This window comes from Podarcis tiliguerta (assembly GCF_965153285.1).
Source record: "Podarcis tiliguerta genome assembly, chromosome: 7".
Classification (NCBI taxonomy): domain Eukaryota; kingdom Metazoa; phylum Chordata; class Lepidosauria; order Squamata; family Lacertidae; genus Podarcis; species Podarcis tiliguerta.
Window position 1 is genome coordinate 76073301 of NC_139540.1, and position 15679 is coordinate 76088979.

Sequence of the window (15679 nt, forward strand, 5' to 3'; positions counted from 1 at the left end):
TTCCTCTGGGGAGCTCAAATGTAGCATGGATGGGATTACCAGGCAGTCTGTCCTCCAGGCATCAGCCAGGAAGACCTGCTTTACATTCATCTGTATCAGCTGCCTTTAAACCATGGTCTGGGCTTTACCCACTCAGCAGTTTCCCTTCCGGCTAAACATTACTATTATTTTAGGATCTGCTCAGCAACAGTTTTTACTATAGAGCCTCTGGAGAAGGACTGTGACTGAGTTGCAACTGCATTGCACGCAGAAGGCATGAGATTCAGTCCCCTGTATCTCCAGATATTTCTCATCACCGGGTCTCAGGGAAGGTTTACAGCAATAGAATCTACTGTTTTAGGTGCCGGGCAAAAACATTCCTCTTCAACCAGGCCTTTGGCTGATTTACATTCTTTGTTGTTGTTTAGTCATTTAGTTGTGTCCGACTCTTCATGACCCCATGGACCAGAGCACGCCAGGCACTCCTGTCTTACACTGCCTCCTGCAGTTTGGTCAAACTCATGCTGGTAACTTCGAGAACACTGTCCAACCATCTCGTCCTCTGTTGTCCCCTTCTCCTTGTGCCCTCCATCTTTCCCAACATCAGGGTCTTTTCCAGGGAGTCGTCTCTTCTCATGAGGTGGCCAAAGTATTGGAGCCTTTCCAGTGAGCACTCAGGGCTGATTTCCTTAAGAATGGATAGGTTTGATCTTCTTGCAGTCCATGGGATTCTCAAGAGTCTCCTCCAGCACCATAATTCAAAAGCATCAATTCTTCGGCGATCAGCCTTCTTTATGGTCCAGCTCTCACTTCCATACATCACTACTGGGAAAGATTTACAATCTACAGCCTTTTAAATATGTCTGTGGGAAGCGGGCTTATTGTTTTGCTGTTTGGTTCTTCTTATTTTCATGTTTTTATCCTGTATTTTACTTTGTGAACTGCCCTGAGATCTCTCGAGAAAGGATGGTTTATAAATCGAATAAATAAATAAAAATATTTTTTTAAAAAATAAAAATAAAAAACACTGCCACAGAAAGTAAGCAATTTTCCTGTGTCTGTAAATGTGATGTGACAATGTCAATATCATTAAGGAAAATGCTTTATTCTGTTTTGTAGAGGCACGTGCATTTGCACAATTACACACAGGTAATTTTTAAATATCTGTTTTCTGTTCTTGCAAACACTATGATGAAGTCTACTTTACTTTTAAAAGTCATTTGGGGTTGCAGCTGCTGAATACTTTATCTTAGTTAACTTTTAACTTCTAGCTACTGATTTACCAAGAGACATTAACAGCACAATTCAATTCATCCCTCCTTAGAAGTTAAACACATTATGTCCAATGGGGTTTACTGGCAGGTAAGTATGCACAGAATTGCATCTCAAAGCAGCCTTCCTCAATCTGAAGCTCTCCAGATGTTTTGCACTACAACTCCCATTATCCCTGACTCGGACTGATGGGACGTGTAGTCCAAAATATTTGGAGGCCTCTGGGTTAGGGACAGATGTGCAAAAGCATGAGACAAGGGATTTGGCAACCTACCACATATTAGCATGTCACAAGTGATGCTTCTAGTGAAAAAAAGAAAGGGATTGTCTGTTAGAAGTGGGAATTCTCAAGAGACTATTTACATTCTTTTTACTCTGGCTCAGTCTCATTGCCTTCAAAGAGAATACACCACTGAAAGGTATCTGTCTATCTGTGTGAATAATTTCTAGTACTCATAATAATGCAAGATGATACGCAGTGCATGCAGAGAATTCTAAACTTCAGTAAATGTATCAGGCAGCTTTGGGAATTAGAAAAATGATGGTAGCTCACAGAGTTAGCTAGCTATTGGTCAAAGGGTTCTTAAAATCAGTAATGGCTCAACTTTACTTTAGACATGAGTATAAAGGTCGATGTTCTTGTTGCATGCTTCTTAAATTCCAAGATACGTTACTAATCCTTTTTGTAACTTAGAGATGTTTCTTTTCTATATGAAGCTCCAGGGATTATAACACCCTTTATTTTCATCAGATGCAGTTGTGATGCTCAGACATCCCTCCATTCACACCCATTGGGGCATGGAAGCTTCTTCTCCATTGTATGATCCAACAGTGTGGTGTAGTGGTTAGAGTTGAGGTTCCCAAACTTATTTGGCCTACTGCCCCCTTTTCAGAAGAAAAATTACTCAACGCCCCCCTGGAAATCTACATTCTTTAAGCGAACAAACAGAAAGATTCAGACAAATCTGTGTTCTTTTATGTAACTATATTTCTACCTATGTCCAACAACATAATTGTCAGGGATTGGTCAGGAGAGGAGGAATGGTGGAGTCTGTCCCCCCCCACACCTCCGGCTCTTCCCAGAGAAGAGGGAGACAGTATAGATTTAGAACAGTGGTTTGCAGAAGGTCATAGCTCAGAAGCTGCAGAGGGGAGAAGCTGGGAAAAATTGTGAGGTGAGCAGGAGCAGGAAGAAGAAGCACCAGTGGAGAGACAACCAACAGACTCAGTGTCTTTAGACAGCATTCCTGTCAGGTAGAACTCTCCCTTGAGAGTAGGCAGTTGCCTGTTGCGGAGCTGCCAGCAGAAACAGAGGAAAGGAGGGAGGGAGACAATGGAATTGTGATGGCCTGGGATTCAGATTTGTATGCTGAACCTGAGGAATCCCAGCCTGCACAGGATTCCCTGCCTCTAGAACCAGCTGAGCCGGGGCTGGGGCATGAACCTGAAGGGCCCTCACCTGTGCTGGATCCTCAGGTGCAGGCACCAGCTGAGTCTGCTCTAGCTCCTGAGGGGGTGGAGGACCCATTGCCTGCAGGTGCTCCACTCTCAGCCCCATCAGAGGAAGCTGAGGTTGCCTCTGGGTCCGGTAACCCTCCAGCCTCTCCTGAGCTGCAGAGCCTCAGGGAAGAGAGGCGGAGGGAACTAAGTTCCCGCAGGAGGAGTGCTCACCTCCAGGCCAGGAGAGGCAAGTCACCTGAGGATTGGGGCCGCCCTGTGCCTCGGGGCAGATAAAAGCCAGCCGGCCCCAGTCCCAAGTTGCGGGAGCAACTTCGTTGGTTGTCAGTTCCTGCCTGAACCCTGTCCTGCTATCCTGCCAGAGCTCCTGACCTCACTCAACTACCTCCCTGCATCCAGCTTCAGCTTTTATGGACTGCCTCCATACTGCACCTTCAACCTCGGACTGGACTCGGACCTCGCCTCTCAGTTAGCGCATGGGACCAGCACAGGAATGCAGGCAGCCAGCGAAATGAGCAGACTGACAGTCGGTGAACGTTCATGTGATAGAGCTAGGGAACTGACAGGGAGTGATAGCTTGTCAGAAGGAGGAGAGGAGCCTGTAAGCTTCAGAACCCGCAGGAGGGGAGGGCTTCAAGAGAGAGGGAGAGAGGGACAAACAGCGTCCCAGGAAAAGGACACACTTCTGTTTTTGCTGGAGACGATGGAAGAAAGGAAGCGAGAGTTTAGTTGAGTAATCATGATGGTGATGGACGCTGCTTGGGGGGAGAGCTCCCGAGCTACTGTGTTTTGTTTGGCAATAAACCAACCTTTTAATTAACCAGACTCATGTCTTATCGGCTGCCACTCACAATTCCTGACACACACACCCTCCCAGGCCACGGCATGCTTTGAGAGTAGTAGAACAGAAAGCTCAGAGGCAGAAAGCACAGATTAGCCAGCGCAGGGATGACGTAGAATAGAAGGGAGGCAATGCTATTTTCTAAGAGTGATAGCATTTCTACATCTTTCTCTCTGTGAATATTGAATAAAAGACTGGTAAGAACTCTTCCTGTTTTCCTACTTCTTGGCTGCCACCGTGGGAGGGATCAGATCCCCTGAAGCCTTGACAATAATAAAGAAAGATTAAAAACCCATGGGGCAGATCTGAGTGAAGCCTACCAGCTCAGTGCGATCTGCCCCAGGGGTTGGGCTGGTGTAGCAGTCCGCTTGCCAAACAAGCAGACAAACTGTGATCCACTTCCCAGGTCTGGGTGAAGCCGAAAAGCGTCCACCCAAGCCTGGGAAAACCCCTCTCTTCCACGATTGCCAGATGCAGGGAAGGCATTGTCGCCGTCCTGCAACAGTGCCCAACTTGGCAGTAAGTGTCAGTGTGGTGTAGTGGTTAAGAGCGGTGGACTCGTAATCTGGTGAACCGGGTTCACGTCTCCACTCCTCCACATGCAGCTGCTGGGTGACCTTGGGCCAGTCACACTTCTCTGAAGCCTCTCAGCCCCACTCACCTCACAGAGTGTTTGTTGTGGGGGAGGAAGGGAAAGGAGAATGTTAGCCGCTTTGAGACTCCTTAGGGTAGTGATAAAGCGGGATATCAAATCCAAACTCTTCTTCTTCCTCAACAGACGAAACACGTAAGAACGTTTTTTTTCAAAATGGAGAGGAAGAATACCATGTTCACCACAATGAGCCCCATGGAGGATTGATTTTGGATTTGATCCATAGACTGGTAGGTTTGAAGGAAGAAAATCCCAAAGGAGCAGATTTATCACCCAAAACCCCTATTGTTTTGTAGGCTGTTGCTGCATATAAAGTTCCATAATCTAGGATTTATGTGGGAATCATGCAGTAAAAGCAAACAACTTAGTAGGCAATTGTATAAGGGCAGAAGCAGAAACCTACTTTTCCCCCAATAAATATCTGTTGTTGGTTAATCTTGCTGGGCAAATGACAAAGTGACCAAATATATAAGCACATGTGAATGACAAAATTGTTTATGCGACTTACTTTGATACGTGACAAGGATCTTCAATGTGACTGTTTTGTTGGTTTGTGAGTTTCAGTTCTGATTTTATGGGTTGCTTGTAAATTGCCTTACAGAGGCCATCAGACTTCACATGCCATTATTCAGGACCCTATAATGTACCATCTAGTGCCAGGCTATATAGAAAACCAATACAGGGCATCATACGTAGCAGAAGCACATGCTTACAATATCACAATAATGTTTAACACTGTGCCTATTTTCCCTTTCCTTTTTCTGCTGGACTCACAATTACAAAGCTATCATGCTACACTGATTAGGTGGTTGGTTCCAATAACGGTTTGGCAGGAGCAGCAAAACTGCCCCAACTGAAATCACAATATAATATATCTAGCACAGCCCTACTGCTTAGTACTCAACCGGGAATGGAGAAAATGGTTCCAAAGAGGACAGGACAATGGTGAGCACGATAGCACATGTTGTGACCTGTGCCAGCATATTCCTGCAGTGGCAGTTTGCCTGCATCTGTTGATTGGGGGATGCCCGTTCCTGGATCACATTGTAAAAGCTCTAAAGCATTCAAGGTCCAGCCCAAGACATTCTGTGTCTAATGAGAAAAAAAGAAAGGAAAGGAAAGGAAAGGAAAGGAAAGGAAAGGAAAGGAAAGGAAAGGAAAGGAAAGATGGATGCTTGGCTTCCTCAACCGATCAATTAACACACAACAGTTCTCTTGTGCAAGCCTTGTTGAAATACACAAGAACATGCTCATTTCAATGAGGTTTACGCACAGCCAGTACCAAGAAGATGACACTTACTCTGCTTAATTCCTAGTCCAATTGTGTGAAGAATTCAAATGTATACCATACTTTTCTGTGTATAAAACGAGGGGTTTTTTTAACTGAAAAATAACATTAAAAAACGGGGCTTGTCTTATACACAGGCCGTGCATTGGGGGACCGGGTGATTTGTTGCAGCCACGAGCTGCAGCTTGTAAGCAGTGATTTGGTTGTTGGTCGTTGGCTGCGGCTAGGGCTGCTTTGGATTTGCTGTTACTGCGTTAACTGGGCGGGTGATTGGTTGTTGTGTCAAGGGCTGCTTTGGATTGGCTGCTGCTGCGGCAACTGGGTGTTTGATTTCTGGCTGGTGTTTGTGAATAGGCAGGCGCTTGTCAGCTTCTGCGATGCGAGGTATTCTGAACGCTTGTCATTCGGGTTAGTGCTTTTCTGCATCCCCCCCCCCCAAGTAATATAGCCATATTCCCCCATTTCCTTAAATTTGAGTCCCCCAAAATACAAGGCGTCTTATACATGGGGGGCATGTTATACACAGGAAAATGCGGTATATAGTTGTGTGGTGGCAGAAAAGGGATGGACATAGAGAAGTGAGGCTTTATAGATCTGGGTATATCCTATACTTATGTATCTTCAATTGCCACTTGAAAATGCTCTTGTTTTCAGTGCATATATGTTTATGTGCTGAGGGTCAGGCACATTTTATTCTTTCGTAGGTCGCATTGAGTACTTGGTGGAATAAAGAGGCAACTCACGTATTTTATTAAAAATAAGAAACAATCAGTTATGTATGGGTGATGACATTTGACTGGAGGGCATAAAGTGCACAGATGCTCTCTGAACACTAAAACACTTCTTAAGTGCTTACAATCACAACAGTTTAACAAATGCCCACCCTGCCATTTAGTTAATCCTGTTAGCTTCAGATATGCCCATGATTGTGCTCATGAGGTCATGTCACTATGCCTGAGATGATGGCTTCAGATGGTCTTGAATGCCAAGGCAATTCAGATTTAACAATAGTATAGCAAATGAGCAGGGCCAGATTTAGGTTTGATGAGGCCCTAAGCTCCTGAAGGTAATGGGGCCCTTTATATGTCCAACTGTCCTTTGTCAACAACAAATTGCCGCTCTTTTTTGTGTTGAATATATGCTATATGGTAATTTAATAAACTCAAAACACTGTTGCTGTATGTAGGTTTTATTTTATTTGGTTTTTATCTTATATTTTGGAAATGTGCATCCAGTTTGTTTCCTTTAATTTTTCGGGGGGGCCCTAAGAGAGTGGGGCCCTAATCTATAGCTTGTTTAGCTTATATGTAAATCCGGCACTGCAAATGAGGGTAATGAAGGAATATGGGACCGGCAAACAGCTATTGCCAAAGGAGTAAAGAGACACCATATACAGTGGTACCTCTAGTTATGAACTTAATTCGTTCCAGAGGTCTGTTCTTAACCTGAAACTGTTCTTAACAAGAGGCGTGCTTTTGCTAACGGGGCCTCTTGCTGTCACTGTGCCACCAGCACACGATTTCCGTTCTCATCCTGGGGCAAAGTTCTCAACACGAGGTAACTCTTCCAGGTTAGTGGAGTTTGTAACCTGAAGCGTTTGTAACCTGAGGCGTTTGTAACTCGAGGTACCACTGCACATTTGTTTAAGACTAAAATGGAAAAAAACAGATCATTGTAAGATTCCTCCCTCCTCGGTTGATGGTTTTTTGTTTGTTTGTTTGTTTTGGACAGTACTGAATGTGCTACCTTCAAAGTAGATATTGGAATTACAGGATCTTTGTTTTAGGAAAATAACTTTAAAAGAAAAATGAGCTCCACTCTCATCAGTATTTCAGGTGTCACATGGTAACACGATCCATGGGAACATTATTCTTTCTTATTTGTATCAGGTAGTGGAAATGGAGGACTTAACTGAAACTGGGCATTTTTCAAAGACTGATGCAACTTCTTTCTCCACTATTGGGAAATAGTTAACTAGATTTATAGTGTGGTTAGAGGGGGGGGGGTTGCTTTCTTATTTTCTTAACTAGACAAATATGAATGCTAAAAGGCTGTTCTTGAACTACAGTCTAAACTGGAAACCTCAAGAGGAAAAAGCAAAATGTAATTAATTCAATTAAAGCAAGACCAATAATGTCCAGCTAAGAAACATTGTTTCATTTCCAGAATAAATGAAAAGCTCAAACACTGATAATTTTTAATGTCTAATGACACACGATTATATATTCTCCTAATAACTTGAGGCTTTTCTTCTCTGGTTTGTATCCATTATTTTGTATAGCTACTTCAAAGTCTCTGTAGAACAAACTCCATAAGTGGAATGTAATGTATTTAAATTTGTACGTTCACAGTTTTATTACAATAAAATTGTATCTTGTTAAGTAATAGTGATGGGCATACAATATTATGTACAAGGTACCACATAATTATGAAGTTATACAGCAGAATATTATCAGTCAGCACTGTTATTATTAGATTTATTACCTGCTATGCCATCGTCCCGTATGCCATATGGGACGCGGGTGGCGCTGTGGGTAAAACCTCCGTGCCTAGGACTTGCCGATCGTATGGTCAGCGGTTCGAATCCCCGTGGCGGGGTGAGCACCCGTCTTCGGTCCCAGCTCCTGTCCACCTAGCAGTTCGAAAGCACTCCTGGGTGCAAGTAGATAAATAGGTACCGCTTTATAGCGGGAAGGTAAACGGCGTTTCCGTGTGCTGCACTGGTGCTGGCTTGCCAGAGCAGCTTCATCACGCTGGCCACGTGACCCGGAAGTGTCCCCGGACAGCGCTGGCCCCCGGCCTCTTAAGTGAAATGGGCGCACAACCCTAGAGTCGGACACGACTGGCCCATATGGGCAGGGGAACCTTTACCTTTATGCCATCGTTTGGCTTAGCATATCATACAAACCCAGACTCAGGTAAGACTGTTCCAAATGTTGTCTGGGGGGGGGGGGCACTGAAAACATTAGGACATGTATAAGTAAATATGTGTCATATATTCATTCGCTACCCAATTACCTTCTGCCACCATAACATTTCACCATGAAAAAAAAAATTACTCAACCCATTTTTACTGTGCATGTCAAAACCACCCTAGTATCTTATATGCAATTGTTTTTCACTTAACTGTCAACCAATGGGTTCTACTTCAGCCAGTTCTTGCCAGTCTTGTTGTCAGGTCCTCCTGTGTATTTTCCTTTTTTAAAAAAACACAAAAATAAAACTGATACCTGCATCACTCCATGGACCCATTGCCCTCAACATTCTTGAGGTGCTGGAATCTCACAGTTCCTGTTTCTGCCACACACACACACAAACCCTTTGAAAACTTTTAAATTTTAGTTGCAAACTAATGGAATTTACAACATAAATAAATAAATAACACACCTCTGCATAGCCAGGGGGTTCCATGAGTATTCAGAACCCACTCCTTTACTTCTGTGCGTTCCTGTTTTGTTTCCAAACAGATAGATGGAGAATAACCCAAGTTTTGTTGTTAGAGGATATTGAAACTCCAGGATTCTATGATTAGGCTGGAAGCAAAGGGAGGAGTGCTAGTTATAATCCTTAAATCAGAGGGGGTGGGGGTGGAATCACCCGCTGATGCTAAACCCCAAGCTAAATGATAACTGAGATCTCATAGGGCAGCTCTTGCTGGATTATATTGCTAGAGATTGCAGGGAGTGGGTTACTTATCTGAAATGTTCATGCACAAAAGAACCGCTTTCAGAACATAGAAAAGTGGCATATTAGGGAGAAAGGTTTTCCGTTTTTAAATGGGGAACCATTCGCATTGGAACTTAAAAAAATAAAAAATGGAAGGTCTCCTGAATATTCGATTTCTGAAGGGCCATCTATCACCTGCAAAAGGGGGAGCTATTTGCGGATGGGAGTAGGGCAAATGTATATTTAAATAAATGAAGTGGTGGGTGGATTCCCCCCTCCCCACTTTTAACTCTCCCTCCCTTCATGCCTCACTGATGCTTCAAGCGGAAGCTTGACTGCTCTAGGCCATACCCTGCTCTACATTGTGCTTAGGAATGTGGTGCATCTGCAAGTATCCAAGTCAACTGGTTGAAAAGATTTTGAAGGGGTGTGTGTGTATGAAGGGTAGAAAACAAAAATCATAGTGATGGTGAAATCTTTAGTAGTGACCATACACACACAAAAGAAATGGAAGAGTTTTGCACAGTTCTGTGTTGCTTGTAGGGCAGAAAGCTAGCTATAATTCTTAAACTCTTAGCTGAGAGCAATCTATAAGTTCAGCAATTACGAGACAATTGAAACCATGGCAATGAGTGAGGTGACTGAGCAGTGGAAGGAGCATTCAATGCATCTCCAAAGTCTAGTACAGGAGAAAAGATTTCCCTGGATAACTTTATTGCTATGTTCTGATCCTAAGTAAACAAGAAAAGGAAATAAATGTAGCAAAATGAAATCATGGCAGTTCCATGAGTTATGGGTTAGTGATAGCAGTGTGAAGATCAAGGAGAGTAAAGAGGGCACTGTCCTTGGTGCTGATTGTCACCATCCAGTTATTGGTGAGCTTAATTTGAGAACAAAGGTATTGACACAGACCAGGTGGATAGTAAATTGCTGAAGTATTAAGGGAATCATAGGGATGAGCCATGTGCAGATTGCGGGAGTGGGAAGCAGAAGACAAACAGAGCAATTGATTAATTGCAGGATCCTAAATGGAGCAAACAGAGATTTGACATTATTTGCTCCAATAACTAAAAAAAAGAAACATGGGATACACATCACAGTGTTTCTCGTTTACGTGTATAAAATATTGATTTTACAAAGTTGACATCAAATTGCCAAAAGCCTCCTGAATGATCACTTCTGACAATGCAGAGCTGTTCCCTCTTCTGTTGTAGAAATCCCATTAAAGGACAAATTGCCTCCTTGGTACGTATCTTTCATCTAATGTGTCCAGCAAATATCAGTTGATAATACTGTAGCTTACTTCACGACATGGATATTCTCTGGCAAGAAATGCATCATGCACAATGTGCAGGCCCCATACAGCTTGCTAAATTGTAAGATTTCGAGAAACTGAAATGACTACAGTAATGCTAGGGTAACAGTAACTTCTTTATACGTCCATCGGTAATTGGCTTCTCTTTGTCAGATGATGCTGTACAACCACTTTCATCTATAAAAGCACTCATGGCAAGTGAAAAATTCTACCATTTGCCTCACTTGAGAACAGTCCAGTGGTGGACAATTCTCCTTTTCAGTAGATGGTTCTGAAAGTGCCAAGGCAATTTAGGTTCTTTCCCCTTCATTGGCAGCAAATCTCAAAAAAGCTTCCCATCATAAAGTTGAAAAAGTGAGACAAAGAAGACTCTGGCCTCCACCATTTGCCAGAGCATCAAGGCCCTCTGGAAAGTTACACCGCCTTCCTTCCTGGAAGAGCACCATGGCAATGGGGAGACCAATCCTGCCCGTTCCATTGGCCCCTGTCAGGAAAAGAAAAATGACTTCAACTGCCATTTGCCTGAGGATGGCAGAGCTGAAGGGAGGCAGACTCTGAACACGGCCACAATCCAAGCATAGATGGCAAGTCTAATGGCTTCTCCCCACAGTAAAATGTATGGGGAAATCTCCTGATTTTGGCAGAAAGGGTCAGGACACATTTCTGTCCACCAGCCAGAACAAGGACACTGGGGGAACTGGGCCCCTTCCCTACAAGAAAGACATCATAATCATGCTAACAGAAGAGATCTCTGATGAACAAGATGAGTCGGAAGAACAAGAATTAACCAGATGAAGACTTACTAAGGCTCGGTATGGCAAAAGGACTGGATGGGGGAGGGGAAAAAAAACTTTCCTTTCTTTCCTCTATGTGATTAAACAAGAATCCCCCCCCCTCACAAGTCAGAAATGTCGTTTGAAGGACTTAAGCTGTGGATTTATGTCTGTGTGGAGATAAACTTTCTAACCAAAGCATGCTTTAAGAAGAGCGTGGAATGTATAAGGGCTTTGGAATGACACAGTTAAAAATACCGTCGCCATATTGGGAAGTTCTGTCGGAGGACTTAAGTCTGGGAGGAGAAACAGAGAAATAGAGCTGTTTTTATATTGTGGGTGAAACTTCTCAGAGGGACTTAAGAATGACAGTTCTGTGATTAATGACGGAAAGAGCGATGTTATCTATGAATGTGATGATATATGGAAACCATCTCGATTTGAGGATTGGATGAATGGAAAAATTCACACAGGATTATTATTGTTTATCGGCTTAAGGAGATTATCAGAAGAGATCATAAAGAAAAAAGAGAAAATATACGAACAAGATGAGATGCGGAAACAGCAAGATAAGACTGGATAGAATTATGAACTTTGTTTGGACTGATTTGGACATTAACGCAGTAGCAAGAAGATGATCAGAATCCCCCTTCGGATCTTGAAATATGGGTCCCCTCAACAAAATTTAAAATTCGGCTTTGTAATTCGGAATTTATGTGATTTGATTTGATTTGATTGGTCGGTTAATAAAAATTATTTTTTTAAAAAAGAAAGACATCATAATCAGATGGCCTCAGTCACTAGAGAGTAACCACTGAAATAGCTTGTTTACTCTGCTTCTAGACAGAAGTCTGCTCCTATTACCAGTTTCACTGGGACTGTACAAGTGAGTGAAAGGACACTCTGGACTTTGCTTACTGTGAAAGAAACAAGAGGTGGGGTTTTTCTGTGTGTTGCTGTAATCCAGGGGTCATAGTACGACTCATGCAACATGTTAGGGACTAATATACACACAATAATTACCAAAATAATTATACATTCTTTATCAATCTTCTGAGAAAAATACAAAGCCACAGAGACTTGCGAACTACCCAACCTAATGTCTGATTTCAATGGATTTTTCAAATGCTTAACTCAGTCTTTTGTTATCTTTATCTTTTTAGGTAAGTTCATGAAGATACCAACCAAAGGTAAGTTCAGTGTTGTTCACAATACCGAGAGATGCTAGTGAAGTTGGAGATGGATGTTAATGAAGTTGTAGACAGGGTGCCGGCGTTTTGCACCTGTTTCGCCCTGGCAGTCCAAGTAATCAAAAGGCCGCTGTTCGCTTCCGATGGGGCCCTTTTATTGGGGCTTGCAGGTAGCACACTCCCAAGGTAGCTTTCCGGGGTCAGCAAGGTTTACCTTGCCTGGGCCGGTTCACACCCGCAGAGATCGCTCTGTGGGCTGGATCACATCTGCGCAGATGCAATTTCCAGCATCTGTGTCTGTGCAGACGCGATTTCCAGTGCCGCGGAAGCGAGTCCCCGCTCTGAGCTGTGCCAAGTGGGCAGCTCAGTTCAGGGGCAGCTCAGGGGCCATTTAAATGGCCCCTGTGAGCTGCTTGTGGCCCATGGGCCACAGGTTGCCAACTCGTGCTGTAATCTGTTCCACCTTGGAAGCAATGTTCACAGAAGGCAGGTTATAAGTCTTAGTACACGAATGAGAAGCTGGCCTAGCGAATTCCACACACGTGTCTTTTGTAGCCAATTTAGCAATATGATTTCTGCAGGATCTGATTTCTTTCTGCAGGGCCTGTAAGACAGAGATGTTCCGCCTGGCCTTTGGCTTGGAGTCAATTTGATCCCCCCCCCCCTCTTTCTTTTTTCCTTTCTCCTCCTGTAATGAGGCTGCATTTTTATGTTTCAATCTTTCAATGTTGTATTTTAATCTTGTTTTTAAATTGTATTCATTCAACTTGTTTTTATTATTGCTTGTTAGCCGCCCTGAGCCCAGCCTTGGCTGGGGAGGGCGGGGTATAAATAAAATTTATTATTATTATTTATTATTATAATATGTGTACCAGTTGTTTTACCGGGATACAGTTGTCGCAGCAGGAAGCAGCTCACCTCTTGCAATGCATCTTGGGTGACTAGTGCTCAACCTTCAGTCTTGGCTTGAGAAATCTTAAGCTTCTTTTTGAAAAGGAACCTCTTTTCAAACCACTTTTGCTGCAACATCTGAACAAGTCCAATGATATAGGGAGTACTTTTCCAGCACCTTAAACCTATCCCTTCAGAGATTGCCGTACATTCGGGTTTTCCTGGACACATAAGGGATTCGTCCTATGGAAATAGCATCCGTGCTCAACAACTTTTGTGTCCCGATTTTCACTTTCTTGAAATATGGCAACCCTAAGAGGTGAGTCCTTCTGCTCAGGCAATTGAGCACTGAGAAGCCAAAAGGCCTTGTGCACAGACTCTTAAAAACTTGGTGAATTCTCAGCCTGGCCATGCTCAAAACAATCCATCTGCCAGCGTTCATGACACCAGAAGCTAGAACTCAAATTAAGTCAAATAGGTTCTGAAATGTGAGGCCAAGATCTCAAGTGATATTTTCTAGGAGGTTTCTGCTCACTCCATGTGCAGATTAGCTCATCCATCCTCCAAGCACTGATGTTCAGAGCATGTCATTCTTCATGCTTGCATGTTCCTCCACCAGAAGGTGTGCAGCAGCAGGGAGAGCTAAAGAGTGGTGATAAATCCTGATTTCATGTAAATAGCTTAGATGTACTGGCGTTCCCAGAAAGTGGGGAAGGAAAAATAGCTCACTACATACACATGTCCTTTTCAGCACGAGCTCCATAATTTTTAAAGACCAGGTAATTTTTCATGGTAAATAATGGTTTGGGCTGGCAGAGCTTTGTCAGGGTGATGTATGTTTGGGCAAGGCTCAGACACAGTCACTGTTGGAGGCTAATCATAATGCTGGTATTTATTTCCCTGTCAAAAATTGTGCCTGCATTTTCTTTTAAACACACACACCAGCTATTACCTGGAGCAAATATGTTGTTTCTGAATTGGTATTCCAGGCTTTAAGACTGGTCGTTTTAATTCCCCTTGGGTTAATGCTCTTTCACCTTCCTCAGCAGTAAGAAATCGGGTGTGGGGAGGTGGCAATGGAAACAGAAATTTGTAAATCGTCCCGAGCGGACATGGAATGAAGATTCAGGCTGTTTAAGAAGCCCGGATGGTAGAAATTACACTAAAATCACTGCATCCATAAAAATGTTTAGGAATAATAACAAGTTAATATATATTCCCTTTGTAACCTTAGCCTAATAATCTAGTTTTTAGATCATTGTTACTATTTTATTTTGTTGCAGCAGGCTAACTATGTTTTATTTATCACATTATTATCACATTCGGGATTATGCCATTTTATCTTCACAAAATCCCTGTGAAATAGGTTTGGCCCAGGGAGAATAGCTAGACCAAGGTTACATACAATATGCTCCACAGCAGACGAAAAGTTCAAATCCTGTTAAGTGAAATGTAATTAAAAAAAATAATAATAAAAAAGAAAAGTTCAAATCCTGACTCCTCCATTTGTGCTCAACATGAATTTCTCACCACACAACTGGGTTAATCAAGGGTGAGCTGTTTTTCAGGAGCTGTGTGCACTGGCAGTGTGGAGAATTAAATTGGCATCGGTTCTGGCTAAAGTGAACGGCCACTGGAGGACTTGGAGATGCCCAACACTTTTTGGTGCCTGTAATGGCAAGTCTAGGACACAGGTGGCGCTGTGGTCTAAACCACAGAGCCTAGGGCTTGCCGATCAGAAGGTCAGTGGTTCGAATCCCCGCGACGGGGTGAGCTCCCGTTGCTCGGTCCCTGCTCCTGCCAACCTAGCAGTCCAAAAGCATGTCAAAGTGCAAGTAGATAAATAGCAACCGCTCCAGCGGGAAGGTATATGGCGTTTCCATGTGCTGCTCTGGTTCGCCAGAAGCGGCTTAGTCATGCTGGCCACATGACCCGGAAGCTGTACGCCGGCTCCCTCAGCCAATAAAGCGAGATGAGCGCCGCAACCCCAGAGTCAGCCACGACTGGACCTAATGGTCAGGGGTCCCTTTACCTTTAATGACAAGCCTAAATGGCTCCCCACCCCACAGTAAGATGTATAAACACAATTCAGGTGTCAGGCAGCAGAGGAACCAACCACAACAGGTTGCCAGGAATGGATAAGACAAGGAAAAGCTTTTACCATCTGCTTTTTATTCAATATTTACAGAGAGAGGCTTGGTAATGCAGCCTGTTGGAATAATGGCTTTGTTCCAAGTGACTCTCCACCCCCATTTCTCCCACTTCCTCATTTGTCACCTTCTTCCCTATGGGTGGTGCTGAGGGTCCTTTGCTTCTGAGCCCTTTGCTCTACTACTTTCAAGGCTTGCCGGGTT